Raw genomic sequence first — 18,260 nt, forward strand, 5'->3', positions numbered from 1 at the left:
ACGTCGACAATTAGCTCGAGATACGATATGGATTGAATATGTCAGCGTCAAAAGTGATGTTTGACACTGACAATATCCGATCCACGTCGTGTCTAGAGCTAATTTTTGACGTATAATAAAGTTCGGATCAGGCAGTTATTTATTTAAATAGTACGAGTAATATTATTGGAATTCTGATTATTGCCCGTCATCAAGGCTTGCTGGGAAAATTATTGTGAATTCTCGCGCTGCGAAATTAAACTTTTCAATATTATTAAACCGAAAATCCGAGACGAAAATCATTTATTGCCAAGAGGTCACAAAAGGGCACGTGTAAGCGACAAAATTATTTTTCCACGAGCAAATAAAGTGATGTTGGCAGCTGCTGCTCAACAGGAATATAATTTACACCATCATATGGAAAAATAAATTCCCGTGACGCTCGGTATCGAAGATTATGCCTTGTCTACTCTTCTGTACCTTATTTCAATGGCAATAAGGCGAATAATATATAAAGTATATCTGATCTTAACTCCACTTGAGTGCAGTTAGGGCGTCTTTCTTTTGGAAATATTGGCGTTTGAGTGCCACGTATTTGGCGTTAAGTAGGCACTTCCTTTTTAGATCTCTTCTTGCGCTTCGTTACGTTTATCAATAAAAGGTAAAGGTGATATTCGGAATTTTAAGCTGCAGCTGATTTAAGGATGACTCACGTCAGACCGGGCCGTGTCCGGGCCGTTGAAAACCGTTTCACATGGATAGTTTATTTCAGTACATTTATTTTCAGATCTAGGCCACAGGTCACGTTACTGTTTATTTAGATACTCACTGGTAATTCTGAAGTACTTACTTGAATAAGTCCCACAAAGTTTTCTCTTGAATAGGTACTAAAGACTCTAACCTTGCAACAGAAATAAAGGGTAAAAGTTTTATGCAGGACCCGCGACACCTGCAAAGTTTGCCTTTGATAGAGGAAAACTTTAACTACGTTGCAGAAACCATATTTTATAAAGAGAACTGGAATTATAGAAAACTAGATGACCTGGCGAACTTTGTTTAGGTATATATCAATTATTTTTGTAGTCCTAATTTTTTCTTTCATTAAAACCTTCTCCTGACAATAACAAGGACAAAAAAAAGAATTAGCGAAATTGGTCCAGCCGTTCACGCGTGGTTATCAAAATCGCTGCAGACTTTTCTCAGTCTGACAGTATCAGCAGTCAGCAGTTTCAAGAAATAATTATCGATTCAGGAGTATGTATGTATGTAAAAATTGTAAACGAGTCTAAAAATAAAGTATTTTTAAGTACCTACATAAATCATAAAAACTTTAGGATCCACTCGGCAACTCCATAATTCCGAGTGCGACTTAACGGCGAAGTATGCGAATCGTCAACGATCTGGGGGCCGAGTTTTGAATCTCGATCGTTCGATTTCGTCACTCGGAAAAAGGTGAAATGCAAATTTTTGAAATACTAAGGATAGAAATTGGGAATCTAGTGGTATTGACCACTCGTTTTCTAATCTATTAGAATAATTTAAATGCTTAGTAGTGGAGATATTATTAAACGAAATACAAGAAATCGAGCGATCGAATTTCAAAAATTGCCCCTCTGATTCCAAACATACTACATAATAATAAAAATCTTTTTGATCTATACCTACTATATATAACCTTTATAATTCTAACTGTCTCTAGGCGCTGTTATTCAGTTCACTCGCAGAAGCATTCGTATTTTGTATTAATTCAATCACGTACCAACTATGGGCCCGATTCGAATTTTGAAGTAGACATCTATTAGATATCTTTAAGACATCACCAAGATACGATAAAGATATGTTTAAGATCTAACCTGTCAAATTTGACATTTGCGCAATACTGAAGATACTCTTGAACGATTTCCTCAGGATATGACTTCCAGAGATCCAATTCACATCTAATAGATATCTTACTCTATCTAACGTAAAAGTGACATTGGTTGCCCGAATTGCTCTGCAAAAGAGAACTAGTTGATATCTAAACTATTATAACGTATCTAGAATGAATCTAGTACGTGTCGTCTCTTGTATCTTGATATCTTGAAGTTCGAATACGGCAGTATTTCGTTCGTATATTGCTCGTGTATCGATATTTCAGCTTCACTGGCTACACGTAATGGAGGTAGGTACCTATTTTCGTTCCATTTCATGGATATGAACGTAAAACATTACAACTCTTATTGGGCCAATTTTAATTTTTTCGAATCGTTTTTTTCGTCAGAGATCGCAATTTTACCGTAATCCTAATAAAAATCTTCCTCTGTTACAACAAAGTATGGCATTTTCGTAACTTAACGAAAAATTACATAATTTTTTCTCGGGACAAGTCTCGATTTCGCATTTATTTCGCCCTGAATAAAGCGTTTCTTCAAGGCGGCCTAATTATATCCAAATATATCGAATAAATTCGACAGCACAATAAAAATCGGAACAAAAGCTTGGGCCAAAAGTAAAATATTATCAAATATTATGTTTTTATACGACCCTAATGTGCCTAATATTTTCCTTAGACGATAGTATTTTGCGTGGTTACCTATTAATTAGGTCACACAGAATAATAAATTATGTAGGTAGTGTGGAATGAGTTGTGGTTGTTTACTAGTAAGGTGTAATTTAATGGGACAACTTAGAAAGCGGGGTAATTTTGAATCAGGCTGATTTCCACTAAATTAGCAGGACTTTCTACTGTAGCAACAGTAAGCAACATAGCCTTACTGCCGTATTCGAACTTCAAGATATTCACAAGAGACGACACGTACTAGATCCATTCTAGATACGTTATAGTTTAGATATCAACTAGTTCTCTTTTGCAGCACAATTCGGGCAACCAATGTCACTTTTACGTTAGATAGAGTATGATATCTATTAGATGTGAATTAAATCTCTCAGTCATATCCTGTAGAAATCGTTCAAGAGTATCTCCAGAATCGCACAAATGTCAAATTTGACAGGTGAGATCTCAAACATATCGTTATCGTATCTTGGTGATGTCTAAAAGATATCTAATAGATGTCTATTTCAAAATCCGAATCGGGCCCTTAGTATCTAATGCACCTTTCTGCAATGTTATATTAACATTAACATGTTATAGTTGGAAGGTTTTACACTACACCTTATAAAACAAAGTCCCTCACCGCATCTGTCTGTTTCTGTGTTTGTATGTTTGTTCGCGACAAACTCAAAACTACTGAGCGGGGTGTTTCATCGGGTTTTCACCTATCAATAGAGTAATTTTTGAGGAAGGTTTATGTGTATAATTTGTTAACCCGTGTGAAGCCGGGGCGGGTCACTAGTATTCAATATTTTAAAAGTCCTTGCATATAATTTAATATTAGTCAATTCAATTTTGCGCCACTTTAGACATGAATAGGTAATTCACTCTGCGTTCTAATAGAATTGATTGGTGTCATACTACAGTAGTGCATAGAATAGTATTGAGGGCATGCAATTTTGCTGCATTATGCAGGTAAACCTTTTATGATTACGTACTTACTATTATATGGTTATATTTTTAACGATCTTATTGGTGATTACAGTGATTAGGTATAATGGTTTTATATAGTTATTAAAACTTTATACAGGGTGCTTCCTGTAACAGGAGCAATGTAGTTATGGCCTTGGAATTCTATTTAGAACACTTGTGTTCATTTTAACTACACATTGAAGAGATGGGATGGGATGAGAAGGGTTTAAGATTGCACCTTCCCTCAAAAGTGATAAAATTGCGATACTTTGAATGACAATTTCCTTGACCTTGACATTTTTGTATGTAAATATACCATATCTTTGTATTTTAATCTATTTCGATATCACCTATTTAATTGAATAGAGTCGGACCAAGAAAAGTCTGCAGCAGATTTGATAGCCCACGTAGTGTAAGTGTTATTTACACGTCATAAATTCATAGAAGTTTGACATTAAATAACGTTAAATAATAAATTTAACGTCAATTTTAATAATAATAATAAAATTGACGTTAAAAATAACACGTGCACTGCGTGGGCTATCAAACCCGCTGCAGACTTTCCTTGGTCTTATAAGCCTTTGACATTTTGATGTGAAAACATATAATCAGTCAATAGGCATACGGACCCGGGTATGTCCTTAAACTACGTCCAGGACCCGGGTATGTCCTTAAACCACGTCCAAGACCACCGGTGGACGGGCAGCAGCGTCCCTCAAATTCGGTGTACTAACTGCGATCGCCAACCCGCCTGCCAAGCGTGGCGATTATGGCATTCACCCCCCAAAAAAGGGGGAGGCCTATGTTCAGCAGTGGACGTCTTATGGCTGAGATGATGATGATGATGAGGCATACAAAAAAGGCTTTATTTACATATTATATTTGTCTTCAACCCTAAATACGACCAATTTTTAATCAATTGTTTTTTTTTAAGCTGTATCTTTTACTCAAGTGTGCCAATAAAGAGTAAAACTTTAATTCTAAACACCCACCATCGGTCCAAATACTTAGTTATTTAAGCATTTCACAAAGCCTTCAATTTCGAAGGCTTATTGTAAATGCAAACCTCATGGCGCAGTACAAAGTACAATCTCAATCTAGCTTGAAAGCTTTTCCTGTTGGAGTGATTTTTTTAAACGTTTCTCAGGCAAGTCTCTTAACGTTTTTTCTGTATTTAACGCAGCTCTTGTTACAAATCCCTGGCTTAATATAATTGAGGGATTATTTACCTCTTTAAACAGGTTGATATTGGTAGGTGAGGAAGAGGAAGCTTTGTGTATCTTTTTATCGCCATTGGTCGGATCTGAAAATGTCACGCACATGCCACGATTATTGCCAGGTAGCTATTATTACTTGCAATGTCAGTTTCAAATAAACATACGGCCAATCTGACGGAGAGCAGTCTCCGTGGACTAAGGACGCAAGCTGTAGCTCCGCTTGTAAATTACGGACTATTTAAAAATATTATACAGTACTAAACAAAAACGTTTTAGCGAAGCATACAACTCACGTCGCATTTAAAGGATCCGGGATTCCAGTATACTGATTGACTGCAAAAATATCTAACCTTTTAACCATTTTAGTAAACAGTCCGTTTTTTACAAATCTATGCAAAGTAACTTTAAATTGGGGGTAGTTTTAAAACTTACCTGATTATATAAGTTTCGTGAATAATTATGTAAAAATCGTGAAAGTTTAAATCTGTGTATGTAACCTTGAGTTGTGTAAAACGAATGTTAGTCGTTATTAATTGTGTGTTTTAGTTTTAAAAAATTACTAAGACTTCGCTGTCCGTCCGTCCGTCCGTCCGTCCGTCTGTCACCAGGCTGTATCTCACGAACCGTAATAGCTAGACAGTTGAAATTTTCACAGATGATGTATTTCTGTTGCCGCTATAACAACAAATACTAAAAACAGAATAAAATAAAGATTTGAATGGGGCTCCCATACAACAAACGTGATTTTTGACCAAAGTTAAGCAACGTCGGGAGTGGTCAGTACTTGGATGGGTGACCGTTTTTTTTTTGCTTTTTTTTGTTTTTTTTTGCATTATGGCACGGAACCCTTCGTGCGCGAGTCCGACTCGCACTTGCCCGGTTTTTATTGCAGTGAGGATGTCCTGATTGTAAAAATCAGAGAGATTAGGTAGAGTATAATTTCTAATTATCTTTGTAAAAATAAAAGAATACGTGTAGTGTAGCCCATACTTAATAATCGATTTATGATAATAAGAAAAATTTAATAAAAATAAAAAAATAATACGAAATTTAGGTGTAACAAAAATACAAAAAGTTATGTTCCAGCATACAATGACTGGGGATCGAACCGGGAATCTTCCGTTTGCAAGCAAAAAAGCGACTGTTTGCATAACACGCCATGATAGTTCTTAGCTAAGCTGACGAACTTCTCGCTTAGGTCAATTAACTACCTGTCAAATATCAGTGTCAACAAAATTGCACTAAACATGACGGCACTCCAAATTCGAGCCGTGGTCAGCCCGGCAACGTCGGAAATGGTATGGCAACGGTGCAAATGTATCTGTACACGACATTTGTGACACACACATACGTAAAATTGATGAAAAGTTAACTATGATTTTTGCATGATTTCTGTATGAAACATTGTTTTCCTGTTAATTTCGCGCAAACGAATATTCGAAAGAAGATAAATGCGGAAATATTTGTGTACTAATAGTGTGTAGTTACTTAATGAGCTTTGATTGAATTTTGTATGAAAAGCGAACCACCTTCTCGTGCCTTTTCCATCGAGCGAGAGTAAAAAATCTGGATTCGCAATCGATGGAGTCACAGGAAAAAGTATCATGATTGCTATTTTTTTTTTCAAAAACTGTGGCTCTTTGAACCTGTGAAGTAAGTAATTTGACAAATATAACGGTACTTTGGATGCTGATTGTAATCTGTGCCCTAGATCCAAGCGCTGTGTAGGCGGACTATAAGCTATTATTTATACAAATAACACATTAGGATAAACAAGGCAGCGATGAAAATTCAAGTATTCATGAGATCAACCGTTCCGAGTGCAAAATGAAGTCATTTCCAAGTCGTAAACATTATTCACGGTGTAAGTAACGAAATTACAGTCGACTTGATAAAAATATTATGATAAAAATAAAATTGTTTTAAAGATATATATTATAATCACACATACATCCATCCATCAATCTTAATTGGGTAGTAAGTAGGAACAAGAAACAACACCAGTAAGAGATAGATGAAATTCTTGTTAGGATTAATGTAGAATCGAACGAGTGAAGTCCGATTCTACCTACTCAGAATGGTAAAGGATTTCGGCCTAGCCAAGGTTACAATCGCTATCGCTTTGACAATGAAAAGCTTTATGTCTCTCTATCAATCTTCCATATAAGTGCGACAGTGACAGTTGCGTTTCGATCGCTACGGAGCGTAAGCGATTGGCATCTTGGCTACGCAGCCAGGCTGTCAAGAGGGCCGACTGGTAGTCGGCTCAGAGGGCCCACCGCGAACCCCGTTCGACATGTTGCCTCCCTATCATACTTACGTATGAATTTACAAGTGCGACAGAGAGGCATCACGCCGAACGTGGTTCGCGGTAGGCCCCCAGTAGCGGTATCACGGTCGCATTTTTATCACCTGTCATGCCGTGCGTCACTGTCGCACTTACGTATTTGTTAGAACGTGACAGCCATGGTGACAAATGATAAAGAGCCGACCATATTAGCCCTACAGGTATCACTGGGACGACAGTGTGACTGCGGATCAGCTTCTGGGCTATAACCGGGAAAATCGAAGTTCGCAAATTGCGGGCTGTTTTCTCTGTCACTCTCATTACGCCTTCATTGGAGTAAAAGAGAAAGATCCTCGCAATTTGCGAATTTCTGTTTTCGTGGTAGCCTCTCAGCTTCGCGTAGCAGTAACTGGCAGGAAGTTGCTACTAAGCCAAAATAGTTAGTTAATGTAGAATAGTGTCATGACATGATAATGCTTGTGCGGATTATACTGGAGTCAGTTATGTAACGCTGCCATACATGACACAAAAATTTTTTATTAAGCTATGAGCTTCATCACATCTGATATTTGAGTAATTCTAAGCATTTCTAGCCTGAAGTGGGGGGGAGGGTGGGGTACAAAGACGGCCGCCATCCGTCATCTTTAAAAAAAATCTACTCTGATCCTGGTGGGTACTAGGGCAAGTTTGGTATCATTTTCGTATAAACCAAAGACGTAGAATTCATTGCTGATATTTGTTTTTTCAATTTCATAGTAATTTTACAAGAAAAACGTAAAAAGGTGAAAAATTTGATTGGAGATTTTTGCTACGCGGAGCCGAAACTACAAAAGATAGAAAGTTGAAATTTGCACACTAGATTACATTTATAAAGTTTACAAGAGATAAGAAGCGATTTTGAGAAATTCAACCCCTAAGGGGGTTAAAAAGGGGATGAAAGTTTGTATGGGGTTCAAGTTTTATTTTAAGCTAGGAATTTGAAACTTCGTAAAACGATATATTATTAAAATACAAGAAAACTAATTTCAGCGTTTTTGAAAATTCATCCCCTAAGGTGGTGAAAAAGGAGTTGAAAGTTTGTATGGATATCAAAAAAATTTTCGAACGCGGGACTTGAATCTTTGTATTTGGGGATATTATTAAAAGACAGGAAAAGTAATTTCAGCGTTTTGTAAAATTCATCCCCTAACAGGGTTAAAAAGGGGTTGAAAGTTTGAATCCATTACAAATCCGAGTAGACACACATTTCTTATTGGCTCCCAGGCTTGAAATGCTTAGAATTACTCAAGGAACATATGTGATGAAGCTCATAGCTTAATAAAAAATTTTTGGGTCAACTTTATAACTGCTTCCGCTATTACATTTGTGGAATGACTAAGCATGTGGTGGATTACCTTTTTGTTTCAAATTTAAAAAACTATATAACAGCAATAAATGACGCTTTTGTTGTAAGAAAAAATCTATAGGTAACAACCAAGTTTTACTTATACTGCTTAGTAAATTAATATATATACAGGGTGATTCATGAGACGTGAGCAGGAATAATCCTGCATACTCAGTAAGTTATAATTGATCGATCACCGTCGTATTTAGGTGAAACGACCACACTTTTTCCTATTTTTTAACTTTTTGGTGAGGGCAAATTTAATTCTCTAGAACAATGGTCACCCTACAAGACCTAATTAATAAACATAAAACCTCTTTAACCGTAATGACAGCATTTTGATTACGAAGAAAATAAACTGTCAACTCGAGTGAGATACGAGTTTTCAAAAGTAACCAGACCGTGATGACAGTGTTGACATTCAATTTGACACAGATTATCGGTAGTTTAGTATTCTAATTTTAGGGTGACCATGCATGTGGTAAATAAATTAATTACCTTTTTTTTTCAACACGACTAGAAAATTAACGTTAACCTCACTAATACTGATACGAAACAGTTGCTTATAATTTATGAAATGCGCAGTGTTAGTCCTGCTCACGTCTCCTGAATCACCCTGTATATTCAATAGTTCTTAAACTAGAAACCAAGAGATTTTGTGGCAAAAATCAATATAACTACTAAATTAACTTTTACATCGAATGAGTATAGATTTAAGGTACCTCCCTACCTAAAAGTAATCTAAGAACAAAATTAATCAAGATTAAACCCATAAATTATTTTCGCCCTTAACCTCAAACCCATACATCAAACCTTGCCAAGCAAAATTAAATTTTATTTTGTCAACACAAAGTTCAAATTAGAATGGAACAGGAGACCTTTTTATAGGTCTCTGGGCGGCTAGAGGTTAAATTTAATATGCTCCGTAGGTAACATTCATAAATACTGGTTATTATTCATACTCGTACTTCATACTTAAGAGCTACGTGAGAGTTTTCAACAACGATTCGAAGTTCAAAACACGTGAGGTACTTACGATGAATAACTTGCCCTTCAAAGCCTATTCTGATTTTTGAGACCAATTAGTGCGAATAAGATGCCTAGCTCTCTTGAGACTCCTGGGTGCCTAGACAAGGTGTCATTTGCGCTACGATAACGAAACGCTTTGTCTCTATCATCATCATCATCATCAAACATCGGATTCTTGGGGGCAAATTATATGACGGGATCCCAATCCGTCATACAATTTGCCCCCAAGAATCCGATGTTTGATCATCATCATCATCTCAGTCATAAGACGTCCACTGCTGAACATAGGCCTCCCCCTTGGATCTCCATACGTGCCGGTTGGAGCGACCCGCATCCAGCGTCTTCCGGCGACCTTAACAAGGTCGTCTGTCCATCTTGTGGGTGGACGTCCTACGCTGCGCTTGCCCTTGCCCGTAGTCCGTGGGCTCCACTCGAGCGCTTTTCGACCCCATCGGCCAATCACTCTTCCATATTAGTGCGACAGTGACAGTTGCGTTTCATTCGATTCAAACGCATGTTGGCTATGCACCCTGGATGTCCTTACCGCTAATGCAACTCCGTTGTACAGTCGCCATCAGATATATCGGAGCGGCTGAGGTGCCTAAAAACATCTTACCACTAACTCACGACTTGACAATAGAAGCGTGTGTCCAGGTATTTGTGAGCATCTTGACCGCTCCGATATATCTGATGGCGACTGACCTAATTGGTGCACTTGAGATGCCTGGAGACAGTGGAGACGTATTCAAATTGTGATAACAGGTTACGTGTTTGAGCTGGATTTATTGTGAATATGATTTGTCAGTGTCTGTTTGAAGAAAGTACCATCAGAATACACTTTCCGTACAAGGCTCAAGGTTGTGTCAAAATAAGCTGAAATCATAATCAAATTGAGCCGAATAGGCCTCTACAATACGTGTACTTAAGAGGAAACAAGTTCTGGCTTTCAGCCTATACAAAAACTTCGATTAAGAGGTTTTTGTCGGTTTCCTTCCCCGAAATCGAACCTTAATATTCTTGCAAGAGAAAGGAGCCTGATGCTGGCTACACGCGTAACTATTATATTGTAGCTAGTGGTAAATCTGTGCAAACTGATATGCGCAAATTTATCGATCTTTTGTACCTATGAGAAATCGTTGCGCTCTACAGACACAACAATCAAAATTTAACAACAAAATAAACTTAAATTGAAATTTACGGGGCATTGCACAATAACGTCGTTTAGGGAATAGCATTGTTCTAATAATAATGGTCTGATAATAAATTGTAAGTATGTGCTCGAACTTTTCACTTTCGGTTGAGTCGGCTGCTATACAAAGTAACATTTTGTAAGCGACATTCTCGTGGAATGTCACACGCAAGGCAAATATTACTTATTAAACAAAAGCTGCCGCTGATAAATCGAATACAATTGTCACATCTACACAATGTAGCTTTTTTAGGGTTCCGTACCCAAAGGGAGGGTTATTACTAAGATTTTGCTGTTCGTCTGTGTGTCTGTATGTCCGTCTGTATCTTATAAACCGTGATAGCTAGGCAGTTGAAATTTTCACAGATGCTGTACCTGTTACCGCTATAACAACAAATACTAAAAACAGAATAAAATAAGCATTTAAGTGGAGCTACCAGCTACCATACAACAACAAACGTGATTTTTTTTGCCGTTTTTTGCGTAATGAGACGGAACCATTTGTCCAACTCTTTGCCGGTTTTCTTATTTCGCTTTCTATTGGTACGCCGTCCCTATTTCGTTTTTGTTTGTAGTCGCCGAAGCATATGTGGATGTGACGCTCCTCAAAATGAGTGTTTGGTGCCAAAGCTGTTTTTTTTTCTCTTTTGCGGAAGATGTTATGCAATAGATCCCGTTCCATGATTTTGTGCGCAGTAATTAACATGCTGTACTTTCCTACTTTTGTATACGGGACTACAAATGTAACTACTTATAAAAATAAAAGTACCCCATATGCACTTGCTTCGCGTGCAAGTGACTTCCTGCATACCAACGTCCTCTTCCAGGTAGGTAACTACAACTACTATAAAGTGTATTGCTTAAAGTACAAGTGTTTACTTAGTTAATGAAGGTATGAATGTAAAACTATTGTATCACGTCATAAGATATATCGTCGGATGACAAGCAAAAGTCAAAAACTAACACCATTGAAATTATTGGACAATAAACCGTGTTACAAGTGTAATAAAGTGCATTGTTACTTAAATTTTTTGGTAGTACTTAGTGACTTTTGCTTGTCACCCGACGATATCTCTTACTAACTTTATACAAATATCAGTATTTTAATCTTGTTATAGTTTTGATATATTATTGTTATGATATTTATATGACTCGCAATCCAATGCATCTAGCTCGCGCGCATAAATATGTAATCGTATCTATCAATATCAAAACTTTTCCTTAAGTAGGTATTTCAAATTCATAATATTGCTCATCTTTTTGTTTATTAATCGAATATTTTATAAAACAACTTACCCTTATTTTGCAGTCTCCTTAAATACTGCCTTTTGTGTCTGAAAAAAAAAACGAAACATTACATTATTATATTATTTAATTATAATAATTATTTTACAGTAGGTACATCCGGTGCTCCATTACGACACCTTACTTTAGGTCACAATTGCTGATAAACACACAGTGTAAATTTTACCTTTTCTCAAATACGTACTTAAGCCATTAAAACACCACTTTATATTACTCTGGATAAAAACCCTCTTTGGTATCCCCGAGATGTAATCAATCTTTGTAACTCAACATCTTTTTAACCCGCAACACCTTAAAAGCGAAAAAAGATGAAATTTCAGCTTCATTTATTGCATCTGTCTTCATTAAAAGCATTATGATAGTCGCTTAAAAGAACTAGAGTTCTATTAGATAAATCATATTATAAATAATAAATAAATATTATAGGACATTTTTACACAAATTGACTAAGCCCCACGGTAAGCTCAAGAAGGCTTGTGTTGTGGGTACTCAGACAACGATATATGTAATATATAAATACTTAAATACATAGAAAACAACCATGACTCAGGAACAAATATCTGTAGCGGAAGCAGTTATAAAGTTGACCCAAAAATTTTTTATTAAGCTATGAGCTTCATCACATATGTTCCTTGAGTAATTCTAAGCATTTCAAGCCTGGGAGCCAATAAGAAATGTGTGTCTACTCGGATTTGTAATGGATTCAAACTTTCAACCCCTTTTTAACCCTGTTAGGGGATGAATTTTACAAAACGCTGAAATTACTTTTCCTGTCTTTTAATAATATCCCCAAATACAAAGATTCAAGTCCCGCGTTCGAAAATTTTTTTGATATCCATACAAACTTTCAACTCCTTTTTCACCACCTTAGGGGATGAATTTTCAAAAACGCTGAAATTAGTTTTCTTGTATTTTAATAATATATCGTTTTACGAAGTTTCAAATTCCTAGCTTAAAATAAAACTTGAACCCCATACAAACTTTCATCCCCTTTTTAACCCCCTTAGGGGTTGAATTTCTCAAAATCGCTTCTTATCTCTTGTACACTTTATAAATGTAATCTAGTGTGCAAATTTCAACTTTCTATCTTTTGTAGTTTCGGCTCCGCGTAGCAAAAATCTCCAACCAAATTTTTCACCTTTTTACGTTTTTCTTGTAAAATTACTATGAAATTGAAAAAACAAATATCAGCAATGAATTCTACGTCTTTGGTTTATACGAAAATGATACCAAACTTGCCCTAGTACCCACCAGGATCAGAGTAGATTTTTTTTAAAGATGACGGATGGCGGCCGTCTTTGTACCCCACCCTCCCCCCCACTTCACGCTAGAAATGCTTAGAATTACTCAAATATCAGATGTGATGAAGCTCATAGCTTAATAAAATTTTTTTGGGTCATGTATGGCAGCGTTACATAACTGACTCCAGTACTGTATCATCATACAAATATATGCCCTTACCAGGATTCGAACCCGGGACCATCGGCTTCATAGGCAGGGTCACTACCCACTAGGCCAGACTGGTCGTCAAATAAAATATTATACTCGAAGCGAATTTTTTAATGACATTATAATTCAATAATATTGTTTATTAAGATAATTACTTAATCAAAAATTCTCCTCCCTTTCAAATTGTAAATAATATATTGCAGTGCCCAACAGGGTTCACAAAGACCTAGCTTATAAGTTTTTACCACCTGTACAACTACTTTGTGAATTTGTAATAAAATATTGAGTATTGAGAGTGTACGAGTAGTTATGTCATCAAATGGACTTTAGGCTCTCTTAGCGAACTTCAAAACGATCCAGGATCGCTGAGAATAGGATATTTTTACTGATGGATTTTATCGTTTGCTGAAAATTAATCGCAAACATTTGAGTCGATAATAGAAAACTCAATTTCCCGGATATTTCGAGATATTTAAAACTGCCGTCGTATTTAACGATAGAAATATTCAAATTGAAAAATAAAATGATGCTCATTACGCTTTTTAAAAAGTCTTGTTCAGACCCCGTAAAGTTTACAGGCGACTGCACCCGTAAGGTCTGTTGAGTTTTTAAAACTCTTACAAATTAAATACTCTGGCAAACCCTCTTTTTCAGTAGAAAACCGGCCAAGTGCGAGTCGGACTCGCGTTTCTAGGGTTCCGCACATAAGTCCGACTCACGCTTCACTGGACATTTCTAATAGGTTTTCCTGTTATCTATAGGTAAAGAACTATATTGTGTTTTTTTTTTCAAAATTTTAGACTCAGTAGTTTCGGAGATAAGGGGTGGGGGGGAGGGAATGGTAATTTTTTGGCTATTTTCTTAAATAACTTCGAACCTATGTATTTTATAATTAAAAAAAAAATACGTCCATCTTTGGGTCACTAATTTACATAATAATATGTTGTTAATATGTCCCAAATTTCAACTTAATTGGTCCAGTAGTTGCCGACAAAATAGGCTGTGACAGACGGACAGACAGACAGACGCACGAGTGATCCTATAAGGGTTACGTTTTTTCCTTTTGAGGTACGGAACCCTAAGAAACGAGAAATTTAAATTTTCCATGGGATGAACACCAGATTACTGTTTCGAGCTGCAGCATCAAAAGTGAATTTGGCCCTAAGCCCTAAAATAAAGTCAACTTTATTTCCTAAACGATAGATTCAAATATTAATGGCAAATTTTGTTTTTAGGGTTCCGTACCCAAAGGGTAAAACGGGACCCTATTACTAAGACTTCGCTGTCCGTCCGTCCGTCCGTCCGTCTGTCTGTCACCAGGCTGTATCTCATGAACCGTGATGGCTAGACAGTTGAAATTTTCACAGATGATGTATTTCTGTTGCCGCTATAACAACAAATACTAAAAACAGAATAAAATAAAGATTTAAGTGGGGCTCCCATACAACAAACGTGAATTATGACCAAAGTTAAGCAACGTCGGGCGTGGTCAGTACTTGGATGGGTGACCGTTTTTTTTTTGCATTTTTTTCCGGTTTTTTTTGCATTATGGTACGGAACCCTACGTGCGCGAGTCCGACTCGCACTTGCCCAGTTTTTTTCATTGGATAGCGGTTTTAGGAGGATAAGCCAGACAATACAAGGTGTTGTTTTCATGTATAATACACGATAAAGCCGATCATACGAGCGATAAGCGAACAGTTTGATGGAGATAGTTACGATATCCATACGTGAGAAGCGTGCTTCTTGTCTAAAAGTCAAGTGGAAAACACATCAAGGTGTATCCGGTTTTTGTTTATATTCGATATACAAACCGGATTTTTTGCAGGAACCGAAATTGACACCGAAGTTTCGGTTTTGTTGTAGCTTCGGCCGGGAATGAACCTTCGGCTGAAATATGATTTTTATGCCAAAACCTGCCGAAACCGAAACACCGGACACTATTGAAAGTTCGGTTTTGGCGCGGCCGAAAGGTTGTTATTTTGGTCAAAAAACCGGCTTAAACCTAAACTGAATTTAGTTATTATTCGCGTGTTTTTATGCTCGGACTTGGGCGTAGGTACAGTCGACCTCAAATATATATACATTTTTCACCTTATAACCAAGGAGTTAACATAGGTGCAAAAGTGTAAACAAATCTTTGACATCGACAGTACTGCACGAGCGAGATGCACGGGGGCGAATGAAAACATGGCATCATTTAGATATCATTTTGATATCAACTGTAAGTCTGAACTGGCCTCTAATACACACATTGATGTGTATGCAAATATGTCGTGCGCACATATACCCTTAAACAATTTCAGAACTATGGCGACAGGGTAAATATACCCTGAGTGTAACTGAACCCTAATAATATCTGCCCATTATACCGTACATTGCCTTAAAATTGATTTATTTTCATACGCATCATTCTGATTGATTATTCATTTTCATAAATCCAATTTGGGACTTATTCTGTTCGTCCACTCCCTATGGCTTCCGAATAAATAACTTCGTGCCACAATTATTTTTAATGATGATTTATTGTTCTCTTATCCTTATACCACGCTCCCCTGAGCGTAATTAACTAATTACATATTTAACAACTTATTACGATTTTGATCTTATTTTCATACGATCTTGAAGATCGATTCATTAATGTTGTGAGTGAGATGAACGCCGTACGCCAAGACAATCGTCAAGGTCGTATCAAAGCCGTAAAAAGTTGTGAAATCTGAATTGGGTTCCTGCTTGTAATGGGGGTTTTCAGAAAAAATGGTACCATTTACTTTTTTTTAAACCAACATTGTTTAGGTTATTTTTTAGACTCAAAATCACGAGTACTATTGAATGAGACAAGAAAAAAGTGTCCCCAGTTTTCCATACAAATTTTGGGTGTCAGTTTTGTATCGGTCCAAAATGTATGTGAAAATTCATTACAAAACTGAGTTTTCTTTTAACGATGGTCCTCGTGATCCTTAGTAGAAATGATCCAAAAGTTAATGGTACCTATTTCGAAAAAAAGTAAATGGAACATTTTTAAGTGAAAATGCCCTGATACCTAAGACTTCGTTGTACTATTATAAAATTTTCATTGGTAGGACGGTAATGGGAAAAAGCCCTGAACGTCAATATGGGTCAAGTGTATCATTCATACGGCTAAGTGCACGCGGCTTACGTCCCGCTGATTTTTATGGCGCATCCTCAATCTCAACTGGATGTCGGATGAGATGAACAATTTATAACTTTAGAGATAAACATTTAAATGTGTCAATATTTAAACAAATAATTTATTTCATAGGAAAAAGACAGTAGAAAAACAAATAAATAACTTATGAACTAAATACATCTATAAATAATACTAAATTAAAACTAACAACCCTAAATATATCTAAAATAAAATAAGGAATATAAAAACTACTCAAAGAAGCCTCCCCGCGCTACCCCCGGCGCAAAGGTGCCCATCACACTCGCTGCGTTACCGCGTTGAATTGCGATGGACAGCCTTTGCACCAGGAAAAACCCGGAGCGCGGGTCAAGGCCCCTTTCTTGCATGCGGGGACCTACTTCCCTAAGGAAGGTTTTTGCTTCAGCACACCAACACCCGGACGTCTCTACGGCTACTGGGACAAACAGGTAATTGGTGAGCGCCGAGTATTTTTGGTGTTTGGTGTGCGCCGCCACCTCAGCGGCTGCGCCCGCCGTCCGGATGGTACGACAAAGGTGTGAGGGGGCAAAAGTGCTTACACACGTAGCGTCCCAACATTAAAATTCTAAATATATATATTTAAATATGTTGGTTACGAAACACGGTGCCAAAAACTACGAAGACACCAAAAAATATTAGTCATAACAAATTGTAACCCTACTCACCCGACTACTTACAAAGTTTTACGTATAGAACCTCCATTTAGGAGTTACCTAGTTCTTCTTCTCTTCTTTTTAGCCCCTTTCAATCTTTGAGATGTAGGCCTCCTTCAATTTTTGCCAACAAGATACATAACAATGGCATTACTAAAAGAAATTAATAACTAGCTTAAATCTAAAATAGGTCTTAGTTAAAATTGTTTAAAATATATTTAATATAAATAGATTTACTTACATCTATGTATACCTACTTGCCGCAAAACTACGTGGCGAGTCAGGTCATAGTTATACTTGGTTGGTCTTAACAAGGGTAAAGGAGATATCATTATGATCTCAGTCGCTAGTTGGTATTGCGTTAAGTTACTTACGTTGTTATAAATTATAGTTACAGATAACAGGCACGTACCGATATATGTGACGTTCCACGACAAAAGGTACCTTATGGCGACTGGCACTTACGTCACATAGCGCCGCAATAATATTGGAACGACGTTAATAATAGCCTAAGCGCCAACCGCCATAAGGTACCTTTACCCGTGGGATGTCACATATTAAGTATTAATCCATATTGATCTAATCTTACAAATAATTCCGAAAAACTCATTAGGTACAAATCATCACATAAATAAAGTTATAACATTAACGAGAGGAAAATAATCATATCAGGATATAGCCAGTGAAAACCCGAGGGAATACCGGAGATATTGTATATCTAACGCAAAATCAGAATAAGAATATTTGTTGATACATTGTACCTTTTCTGATAGACGATAAAATAAACTAAAACATATTGTACTGACATGAAATTTATTTTCCATGTCCGAGTAAATCAAACCGTTTCCTTTGAAATTTAACATTTTTCGTTTACTGAAATAGTGAAAACAATTTTGGTCCCGACACGAGCATTCTTGATACTTTGCCAAAAGCTTGTCACTTTTTTTATAATATTTGCGATAGGAATGAAACTTGTTTATATTGTAAAGTGCATTCTCCAATTTTTTTTATTATTTCGCCGTAAGTTTAGTCAAAAATACTTATTATTTATTGTATAATGTCGTTCTACCCTATTT

The 18,260-nt window shown here is 36.7% G+C and overlaps 1 protein-coding gene across 1 annotated transcript in view; it reads right to left on the bottom strand.

Annotated features, from left to right (window-relative positions):
* The window catches only part of LOC134669137 (prolactin-releasing peptide receptor-like), a 90,466-nt gene that overhangs the window by 61,762 nt on the left and 10,444 nt on the right, over nucleotides 1-18,260 (bottom strand). The window contains exon 2 of the mRNA XM_063526682.1: nucleotides 11,884-11,921. The gene's annotated coding sequence lies outside the window, so the exon portion shown is untranslated. The remainder of the gene's footprint in view (nucleotides 1-11,883; nucleotides 11,922-18,260) is intronic.

This window comes from Cydia fagiglandana, chromosome 11 (genome assembly GCF_963556715.1).
Source record: "Cydia fagiglandana chromosome 11, ilCydFagi1.1, whole genome shotgun sequence".
Lineage (NCBI taxonomy): Eukaryota > Metazoa > Arthropoda > Insecta > Lepidoptera > Tortricidae > Cydia > Cydia fagiglandana.